Genomic DNA, 10,429 nt, shown 5'->3' with positions numbered 1-10,429 from the left:
TGTGAGGAAATAAAAAAAGAGGCCAAAGAGCCCCCAAAAAATAAAAAGAGGCCTAAGAGCCCAAATGAAAAAAGAAGAGAAAAGAGGGAAAAAGAGAGAAGGGACAATGCTACTATCTTTTTCCACACTTGTGCTTCATAATAGAACCATGTTCTTCATGATTGAGAGCTTCTTGCTTTGTCACTACCATATGCTAGTGGGAATCTTCATTATATAACTTGGCTTGTATATTCCAATGATGGGCTTCCTCAAAATTGCCCTAGGTCTTCGTGAGCAAGCAAGTTGGATGCACACTCACTAGTCTTCCTTTTGAGCTTTCACATACTTATAGCTCTAGTGCATCTCTTGTATGGCAATCCCTACTCATTCACATTGATATCTATTCATGGGCATCTCCATAGCCTTTTGATACGCCGAGTCAATGTGACCATCTCCTCCTATCTTTTGTCTCACAACCACCACCACACTCTATTCCACCTATAGTGCTATATCCATGGCTCGCGCTCATGTATTGCGTGATGGTTATAAAAAGTTTGAGAAAGTAAGAGTGCTAAAACAATTACTTGGCCAATACCGGGGTTGTGCATGATTTACATTAGTTGTGTGAGGATGATGGAGCATAGCCAGACTATATGATTTTGTAGGGATAACTTTCTTTGGCCTTGTTATTTTGAAAGTTCATGATTACTTTGCTAGTTTGCTTGAAGTATTATTGTTTTCATGTCAATAGCAAACTATTGTTATGAATCTTACGGATCTGAACATTCATGCCACATGAAAGAAGTTGCAAAGGACAACTATGCTAGTTAGCATTCCACATCAAAAATTCATTCTTTATCACTTCCCTACTCGAGGACGAGCAGGAGTTAAACTTGGGTATGCTTGATACGTCTCCAACTTATCTATAATTTTTGATGGTTTCATGCTATTATCTTGTCAAACTTTGGATGTTTTGCATGCCTTTTACATATTTTTGGGACTAACTTATTAACTCAGTGCCAAGTGCGAGTTCCTGTTTTTCCATGTTTTTGACCCCTTTGAGAGGAGATTTTGAAACGGACTCCAAATGGAAGAAAATCCCCGAAAAGATTTTTTCTGGAACAGAAGAAGATCGGGAAGCTTGGGAGCCAAGGCAGGGGAGCCTCAGGGGCCCCACAAGCACCCACCCCGCGGCCTTTTGGGCCCCCTGAGCGCCCCCTGACCTAGGGGTTGCGGCTATAAATTCCCTAAAAATCCCAAAAAAATCAGGAGATCATCGAAAGTACTTTTCCGCTGCCGCAAGCTTCTGTCTCCGCAAGATCCCATCTTGGGCACGTTCTAGTGCCCTGCCAGAGGGGGATCCGGATACGGAGGGCTTCTTCATCAACACCATGACCTCTCCGATGATGCGCGAGTAGTTCACCGTAGACCTACGGGTCCATAGCTAGTAGCTAGATGGCTTCTTCTCTCTCTTGGATCTTCAATACAAAGTTCTCCATGATCTTCATGGAGATTGATACGTCTCCAACGTATCTACTTTTCCAAACTCTTTTGCCCTTGTCTTGGACTATAATTTGCATGATTTGAATGGAACTAACCTGGACTGACGTTGTTTTCAGCAGAATTGCCTTGGTGTTATTTTTGTGCACAAATCAAAGTTCTCCAAACGTCCTGAAAATTTACAGGGAGCAGTTTTGGAAAATATCAAAAATATCTGCGCCAAGTTCCACATCAGGGGGTGGGCCAGTGGGCCACAAGCCCCTGCTCCACCACCACCCCCCCTGGTGGTGGTGGGCAGGCTTGTGGGGCCCACAGGCACCTGCCGCACCCAACTCCAGCTCTATAAGTTGCCTTTCGTCCCATAAAAAATAAAAAAGAGAAGTTTTCGTCGCGTTTTCGATACGGAGGCGCCGCCACCACCTATTCTTCATCTGGAGGGCAGATCTGGAGTCCGTCTTCGGCTCCAGAGAGGGGAAATCGTCGCCATCGTCATCATCAGCCTTCTTCCCTCTCCAATTCCATGAAGCTCTTCGTCGTTCGTGAGTAATTTATTCGTAGGCTCGCTGGGCGGTGATGAGTAGGATGAGATCTATCATGTAATCGAGTTAGTTTTGATGGGGATTGATCCCTAGTATCCACTATGATCTGAGATTTGATGTTGCTACTACTTTGCCATGCTTAATGCTTGTCACTAGGGCCCGACTGCCATGATTTTAGATCTGAAATTATTATGTTGTCACCAATATATGTGTGTTTTAGATCCGATCTTGCAAGTTGTAGTTACCTACTATGTGTTATGATCCGGCAACCCCGGAGTGACAATAACCGGAACCACTCCCGGTGATGACCATAGTTTGAGGAGTTCATGTGTTCACCAAGTGCTAATGCATTGGTCCGGTTCTTTATTAAAAGGAGAACCTTAATATCCTGTAGTTTCCTTTTGGACCCCACTGCCACGGGAGGGATGGACAATAGATGTCATGCAAGTTCTTTTCCCTAAGCACGTATGACGACACACGGAATGCATGCCTACATCACATTGACGAACGGGAGCTAGCCACTTATCTCTCCATGTTATAGCTGTTGCATGATGAATATCATCCAAACAAATCACCGACCCATTGCCTACGAGTTTGTCCTACTACTGTTGTTACTTGTCTTGCTCTGCTGCTGCTACTACTATTACTACTGGTGTTACTTGTCTTGCTCTGCTGCTGCTACTACTGTTGCTACTGATGTTACTTGTTTTGCTCTGCTACTGCTGCTACTACTGTTGCTACTACTGTCGCTTGCTACTCTTGCTACTTGCTACTGTTGTCACTACTGTTGTTCCTTGCCACTGCTATTGCTCGTTACACTGCTGCTACCTGCTACAGTGTTGGTTCACCTACCGTTGACGGGAATTGACAAATTCCGTCGACGCGGCAACGAAGGCGCCATTGATACAATCGTTAGGAATGGTCTGCCGTCAACAGATCGTTTCTGACACCGTTGTTATCATATTACTTTGTTGTTACTATTGTGCTTGCAGATACTAATCTTTCAGGTGTGGTTGAATCTGAAAAATTCAGCTGCTAATACTTGAGAGTATACTCTCATCTCCTGACGGGCTTATCAACAAATTGGGTTGAATACTCTACCCTCGAAAACTCCTGCGAACCCATGCGCTGGTGGGCCATCAACAACATTCTTCCAGTTTCATTGCCGGGGAGTGCTATCAGCATTCTTCTAGTGCCGTTGCAGGAGAAGGTTTGTTGTTATAAGCATTCGTCTAGTTAACGCCAGAGATTGCGCGATCAGCATTTTTCTGGCGCCGTTGCCGGGGAGGTATTGCTATGTTCTCTGGGTCACTTGGATTTATATCTGCTGATCACTATGAAGAATCTAAAGGATCCGAAGACCAAAGTCTTGCCCTCAACTACGAGGGGGGGTAAGGAATTGCCATCTAGCTCTGCACTTGATTCACCTTCAGTTATGAGTAAGTTTGCGACATCACCTCCTGCTAGAAATCTTGATATGTCGCCTGTGCGTGATGATGCTAATGATACTACTGCTAGAGATGCTATGCTTGATACTATGCCTGATGATGCTATGCTTGATACTATGCTTGATACTATGCCTGATACTGCTTTGCGTGATGATGCTAGAGATGGTATTTTGCCTGATGATGCTATGCTTGATACTGCTAGAGATACTCCTTTGCCTGATGTTCCACAAGGAGTGTTCCTTGATGCTCATATTGCTAGAGTTACTGCCAATGCTCGTGATGCTTCTGAAACTACCGATGCTATTGAGATAGAACCTGCTTTTGCTCCTGCTAGATCTAGCTCTCCTACATATGAATTGCCTGATATACCTGAGGGTTACGTTATGAAGGGGGAGATAGCTGAGGATTTTATTGCATGTAAGGATGCCTATGACGCTGAGAAATTAATTCTCAAGTGGAAGGAAAAATCTCGTGAAGCTAGGATGAAAAATGACTCGAAGTTTGCCAGATCGCCTATCTTTGTCACCGATAAGGATTATGAATTCTCTGTCGACCCTGAGATAATCTCTCTAGTCGAATCTGACCCTTTTCACGGTTATGAGTCTGAGACGGTCATAGCCCATCTTGCCAAACTATCCGAAAGAGCCAACCTCTTCACTAATGAGGAGAAGATCCGCCACTACTATATCCTTAAGTTGTTTCCTTTCTCACTAAAGGATGACGCTAAAGCCTGGTTCACTTCTCTTCACTAATGAGGAGAAGATCCGCCACTACTATACAACTTTGCTCAACTCAAAGAAGAGAGTCTCCCACAAGCTTGGGGGAGGCTCCTCTAGCTACAGAATGCTTTGCCTGATCACCCTCTTAAGAAGAACGAGATACTTGATATCTTCTATAACGGACTTACCGATGCTTCTAGAGACCACCTAGATAGTTGTGCCGGTTGTGTTTTTAGGGAACGAACTGTAGAACAAGCTGAGATCCTACTGAATAACATCTTGATCAACGATAATGCTTGGACTATTCCCGAACCACCTCCTAAGCCAACTCCTAAGAAAAGAGGTATTCTATTCCTCAGTCCCGAAGATATGCAAGAAGCCAAGAAATCTATGCAAGAGAAAGGCATTAGAGCTGAAGATGTCAAAAATCTACCAACTATCAAAGAGATCCATGGTCTCGATAACCCGGTACAGGTAGTAGAAGTGAATTCTCTGCGTAGGTTTGATGAGAGTGATATTCCTTTTGATAAACCTGCTAGCCTATGCTTTGATGAATTTGACAACTTTGTTGCCAAACAACAGAGTTTCAACGATTATGTTAGCAGACATTTGGAACAAAGTACTCGTATGCTTAGCCATTTAACTGCTTGTGTAGACAGAAATGTCAATGCTCTGAAGCTTCTGAGTAAACATGCCTCTATGATTACTACTCAGGTAGAACAAGTACTTAAAGCTCAGAATGACTTGCTCAATGAATTAAATGGCAACTCTGTCAGAGTCATTACTAGAGGAGGCAAAATGACTCAGGAACCTTTGTATCCTGAAGGTCATCCTAAAAGAATTGATCAAGATTCTCAAGGAATCAATGCTGATACACCGAGTCATACTAAGGAGAAGAAGAAGGATGATAGAAACCTGCATGCCAGTTCGCCAAATACTGTCACACCTGAAGAACCTAATGATATTTCTGCGTCTGATGCGGAAACACAATCTGGTGATGAACATGAACCTGGTGACAATATGGACAGTGATGTTCATAATAATGCTCAACCTAGCCATGATGAGGATGTGGAGATTGAACCTACTGTTAATTCTGATAATCCACAACCTAAGAGATACGACAAGAATGACTCCACTACTAGGAAGCATGGTAAAGAAAGAGAGCCATGGGTTCAGAGACCTATGCCCTTTCCTCCTAAGCCATCCAAGAAAAAGGATGATGAGGATTTTGAGCGCTTCGTTGAGATGATAAGACCCGTCTTTCTGCAAATGCGGTTAACTAATATGCTCAAGATGTCTCCGTATGCCAAGTACATGAAAGATATCGTGACTAATAAGCGGAAGATACCAGATCTTGCGCTCTCCACCATGCTTGCCAATTACACTTCCAAAGGTGGAACTCCTAAGATAGTTGGTGATCCCGGAGTGCCCACTATACCTCGCTCCATTAAAGGAAACTACGTAAGAACAACCTTATGTGACCTTGGAGCCGGTGTTAGTGTTATGCCACTTTCTATTTATAGTAGACTTGAGTTGGATAATTGACACCCACTGAAATTTCTCTGCAAATGGCGGACAAATCAACTACTTTCCCTATCGGCGTTTGCAAGGATGTGCCTGTTGTGGTTGCTAATACCACTATCTTAACAGACTTTGTTATCTTGGATATCCCCGAGGACGATGCCATGGCTATCATCCTCGAAAGACCCTTTTTAAACACTGCAGGGGCTGTTATAGATTGCAACTAAGGCAATGTCACTTTCCATGTCAACGGTAATGAGCACACAGTGCACTTTCCGAAGAAACGATATCCAGTACATTGCATCAATGCTATCGAAAAGACTTCATTGATTCTTATTGGGAGCTTTGAATGCCCTATTCCTCTTGTCAAGATGAAGTATGATTTGCTTGTTGGGGAGATTCATATCCCCATTGAGGTGACTTAGTGGCTATTCGAAAATTCTCCGTTTTCTCTTGCGATTCGAGAAGGCTTTGTCATAAGGATTTGATCAACCCCATTGACGGATTTCTTCCGATGACCATGAAACGGATGAATAAAAGAGTCACATACCTCTGTTTTGAGTTTTCCTTTTCTGTTGCTTAGAAGAAAAATGATAGAATTAGTTTAGTTTTTCCTGTTTACTGTTTTAGCGTCCCGGAGAAAAATACCTCGAAAATAAAAGTTCTCCGATGGTCCTGAAAATTTAGTATGATTTTTTCCGGAATTTTTGAAAATTGCTGGGCCTGAGAGCTGGTCAGGGGGCCACACCAGTGGGCCACAAGCCCCCCCCCCCCCACCGCCACCTACCCCCTGGTGGCGGGGTGCAAGCTTGTGGGGGCCACAGGCACCCCCTCCACTCATTCCAGCTCACAGCCTCTTCTTCCACCTCCAAAAAAAATTTGTTTGCACCTCAAACTCGTGTTCTTGCTCATTTGGCTGTGATTTTCGATCTCCTTGGTCAAAGCACCATTCTCCGAACCGTTTTGGGGAAATTACTCCTTGGTAAGTGACTCCTCCATTGGTCCAATTAGTTTTTGCTCTAGTGCTTTATCCCTCGCGAATTCTTGCTACCTTGGTGACCCTGTTCTTGAGCTATAAATGTTGATTTTAGCTGGTCCCAAGTAGTTTTAGCGCGTGATACGGTCCCTTGGCACTAGTAGGAGTAGTTGCTACAAGGTATGGTTGGTCCTCATTCACTTTTCTCTTGAACTTCAAAAATTTCAGCAAACGGAAATTATGTTCAGGAGGAAGTTTCATGGTGGTTCCTCGAGTAAGAAGGGTCCTCGTCTCTCCTTTCGGGAGCCCGAACCTTTTCAACTAAGGGACGCATCGGTGCAACCATGTGAATGGCCTTCCAATGAGTTCATGATCGAAGCAGGCTTCAAGGATGAGTTTGATGCACTTGTCTGCAATGCCGGGTTAGAAGAATTCCTCTCAGATAAATGTGAACAGTATGCTATGCTCACTGCCTCTTTCGTGCGTAGATTTAAATTTTTAGTTGGCCGTGAATCATCCATACTGTTTGATCTGTACAATAAATCCTATACCGTGGGTCTAGAGGATTTCAATAGGATTTGCAAGATACCCGATGGAGGTAGTGTTAATGATCGTCCTAAGTCTTCGTTCAGAGACTTTGTCTCCAGTATAACTGTTGGAGAAACCAGAGATATCACGCAAGCCACCATAGGAAGCATCCATTTCCCTGCCTTGCACTACCTTGCCCTCTTCGTAGGTAGGTACGTTAATGGCAAGGGTGCACATTGTCACCTATGCGCTTCCGACCTTAGTATCCTTAAGAGCGCAATAACAGGTGACAGGAGCTTCAATATGGGAGCTATTATATCAAGGAGGCTAAATAAAAATGACAGTGAGGGGGATTTCTTTGGTGGAGTTTATTCTACACGCTTAGCAAATTTTCTTGGAGTAACCATCCCTCCAGAAGACCCTCCTATCCGTACAGCCTACCTTGACCGTGTCGCTCTAACACGCTACCAGTTCCTTGAGAGAGATCATGGATCCCTCCTCTACCGCTTGATATTTAACCGGCAGCGTGTTTTCCATATTACCCTTCCTGCTTTCTTTGACTTTTAGGTTAAACGAAGATACTACATAACCATAGGACAGGCAGAGGAGTATGAGAGGGAGGCGACTGCTGCTCGACTTCGTGAGGCGGCTATTCAGGCAGTGGCTGCAGCACTCCCGTATAACACCCTTTATGACTTTGGGTTTCGCCAAGATGATCCATGGGAGTAGACCAAGCTAGGCCAAAAGCCTAAGCTTGGGGGAGTACGTGTTCTCACCGACTTTATATTCATGCTTATGCTTTCGCTTTGTTAGCCGGTGTTTACACTTTGCCACTGTATTATCCATGCTAGTTTCTTTTCGTTTTCTTGTTTTCTTGTTTTGTGTCCTTTTGAGAAAACCCAAAAAGATTTTTCTTTCTTCTTTTGCTTGTTGGGAGCTTTCCCATGTAAACAGTCTTCTTTTTCTTTGTGTCAAGGTAGAAGATATTGGTTACAATGTTTATTGGTTCTTGCATGCTTACCTGTTCAGCTTTCAAAGAGCCATATTATTTTGTCTTCTCCATTATGTTTGCCTGCAGATTCAGCTTAGTCCAATGCGCTTATTATCGTTTTCATCGTTCAATCATGCAAATGAAAGGCAACAATGATGATATATGATGAAGTGACTGAGACTGAAAAGCTGGTATGAACTCTGTCTATTTTGTTTTTGTAAATATGACTAGCTTGTCGACCCAGATTTAGCTTTTTTGTGAGAGAACCATGTTTGCAATGACAACTTAGAGATCATAGTTTCTGATGCCATGCTTATTTAGCTGAGAGCTTATAATGGTTTGTCTTGATTGCCAACATATATTTTGAGATGACTGTGATGTAGTATAATAGGATGGTATTCTCCTTTGAATGTTTCAAGTGGCTTGACTTGGCACATGTTCATGCATGTAGTTCAAACAAAATCAACATAGCATCTATGATGTTCGTATTCATGGTGATTTATATCCTGTTCATGCTTGCATTCAATGTTAGTCAAACTCATTGCATCTTGATGGCTGTTGTCGCTCTCTAGTTGGTCACTTCCCAGTCTTTTGCTAGCCTTCACTTGTACTAAGCGGAATATTGCTTGTGCATCCAATTCCATAAACCCAAAAGTTTTTCCATGAGAGTCCACCATACCTACCTATTGGCAGTATCTACCTGCCGTTCCAAGTAAATTTGCATGTGCCACTCTCTAAACCTTCAAGAAATAAATCTGTTTTGCATACCCGAACCGCTCATGTGGTGACAGAGGGCTATTGGTATCTTCCATGCTAGGAGTGTTATCCTCGACATGTGTTTATTCACAGTCATTCAAGAGAAAGGGGCCGGTATTTGGGATGCCCAGTTCCATGCTTAAATCGAAAACATAACTCTAAAACAAGACTCCCCCCGGATTGATGTTAGTATGGATGGTACCCGAGGATGCGGCTAGCCGTGGAGTGTGATTGATTGGTGGTGGGGGAGTTAAAACTTTACTTTTCTGTTTGGGAACCGCCTATAGCATGAGTAGCATGGGAGATATTGAGAACTCTTGGTCATTGCGTTGACAATGAAAGCATGCCACCCAAAATTATTATCTCTGTTTTCAAAGCTTGAGCTCTAGCACCTCTGCAAATCAATGCTTCCCTCTGCGAAGGGCCTGTGTATTTATTTTTATGTCGAGTCATCTGTTGGAATTATGCCCTAGAGGCAATAATAAATATAGTTATTATTATAATTCTTGTATCAAGATAATCGTTTATTATCCATGCTATAATTGTATTGAATGAAGACTCATTTACATGTGTGGATACATAGACAAAACACCGTCCCTAGCAAGCCTCTAGTTGGCTAGCCAGTTGATCAAAGATAGTCAGTGTCTTCTGATTATGAACAAAGTGTTGTTGCTTGATAACTGGATCACGTCATTAGGAGAATCACGTGATGGACTAGACCCAAACTAATAGACGTAGCATGTTGATCGTGTCATTTTGTTGCTACTGTTTTCTGCGTGTCAAGTATTTATTCCTATGACCATGAGATCATATAACTCACTGACACCGGAGGAATGCTTTGTGTGCATCAAACGTCGCAACGTAACTAGGTGACTATAAAGATGCTCTACAGGTATCTCCGAAGGTGTTAGTTGAGTTAGTATGGATCAAGACTGGGATTTGTCACTCCGTGTGACGGAGAGGTATCTCGGGGCCCACTCGGTAATACAACATCACACACAAGCCTTGCAAGCAATGTAACTTAGTGTAAGTTGCGGGATCTTGTATTACGGAACGAGTAAAGAGACTTGCCGGTAAACGAGATTGAAATAGGTATGCAGATACTGACGATCGAATCTCGGGCAAGTAACATACCCAAGGACAAAGGGAATGACATACGGGATTATATGAATCCTTGGCACTGAGGTTCAAACGATAAGATCTTCGTAGAATATGTAGGATCCAATATGGGCATCCAGGTCCCGCTATTGGATATTGACCGAGGAGTCTCTCGAGTCATGTCTACATAGTTCTCGAACCCGCAGGGTCTGCACACTTAAGGTTCGACGTTGTTTTATGCGTATTTGAGTTATATGGTTGGTTACCGAATGTTGTTCGGAGTCCCGGATGAGATCACGGACATCACGAGGGTTTCCGAAATGGTCCGGAAACGAAGATTGATATATAGGATGACCTCATTTGATTACCGGAAG

Source organism: Hordeum vulgare, chromosome 2H, assembly GCF_904849725.1.
Source record: "Hordeum vulgare subsp. vulgare chromosome 2H, MorexV3_pseudomolecules_assembly, whole genome shotgun sequence".
In the NCBI taxonomy this organism is placed as follows: domain Eukaryota; kingdom Viridiplantae; phylum Streptophyta; class Magnoliopsida; order Poales; family Poaceae; genus Hordeum; species Hordeum vulgare.
Note: the sequence above shows the minus strand (reverse complement) of the source record.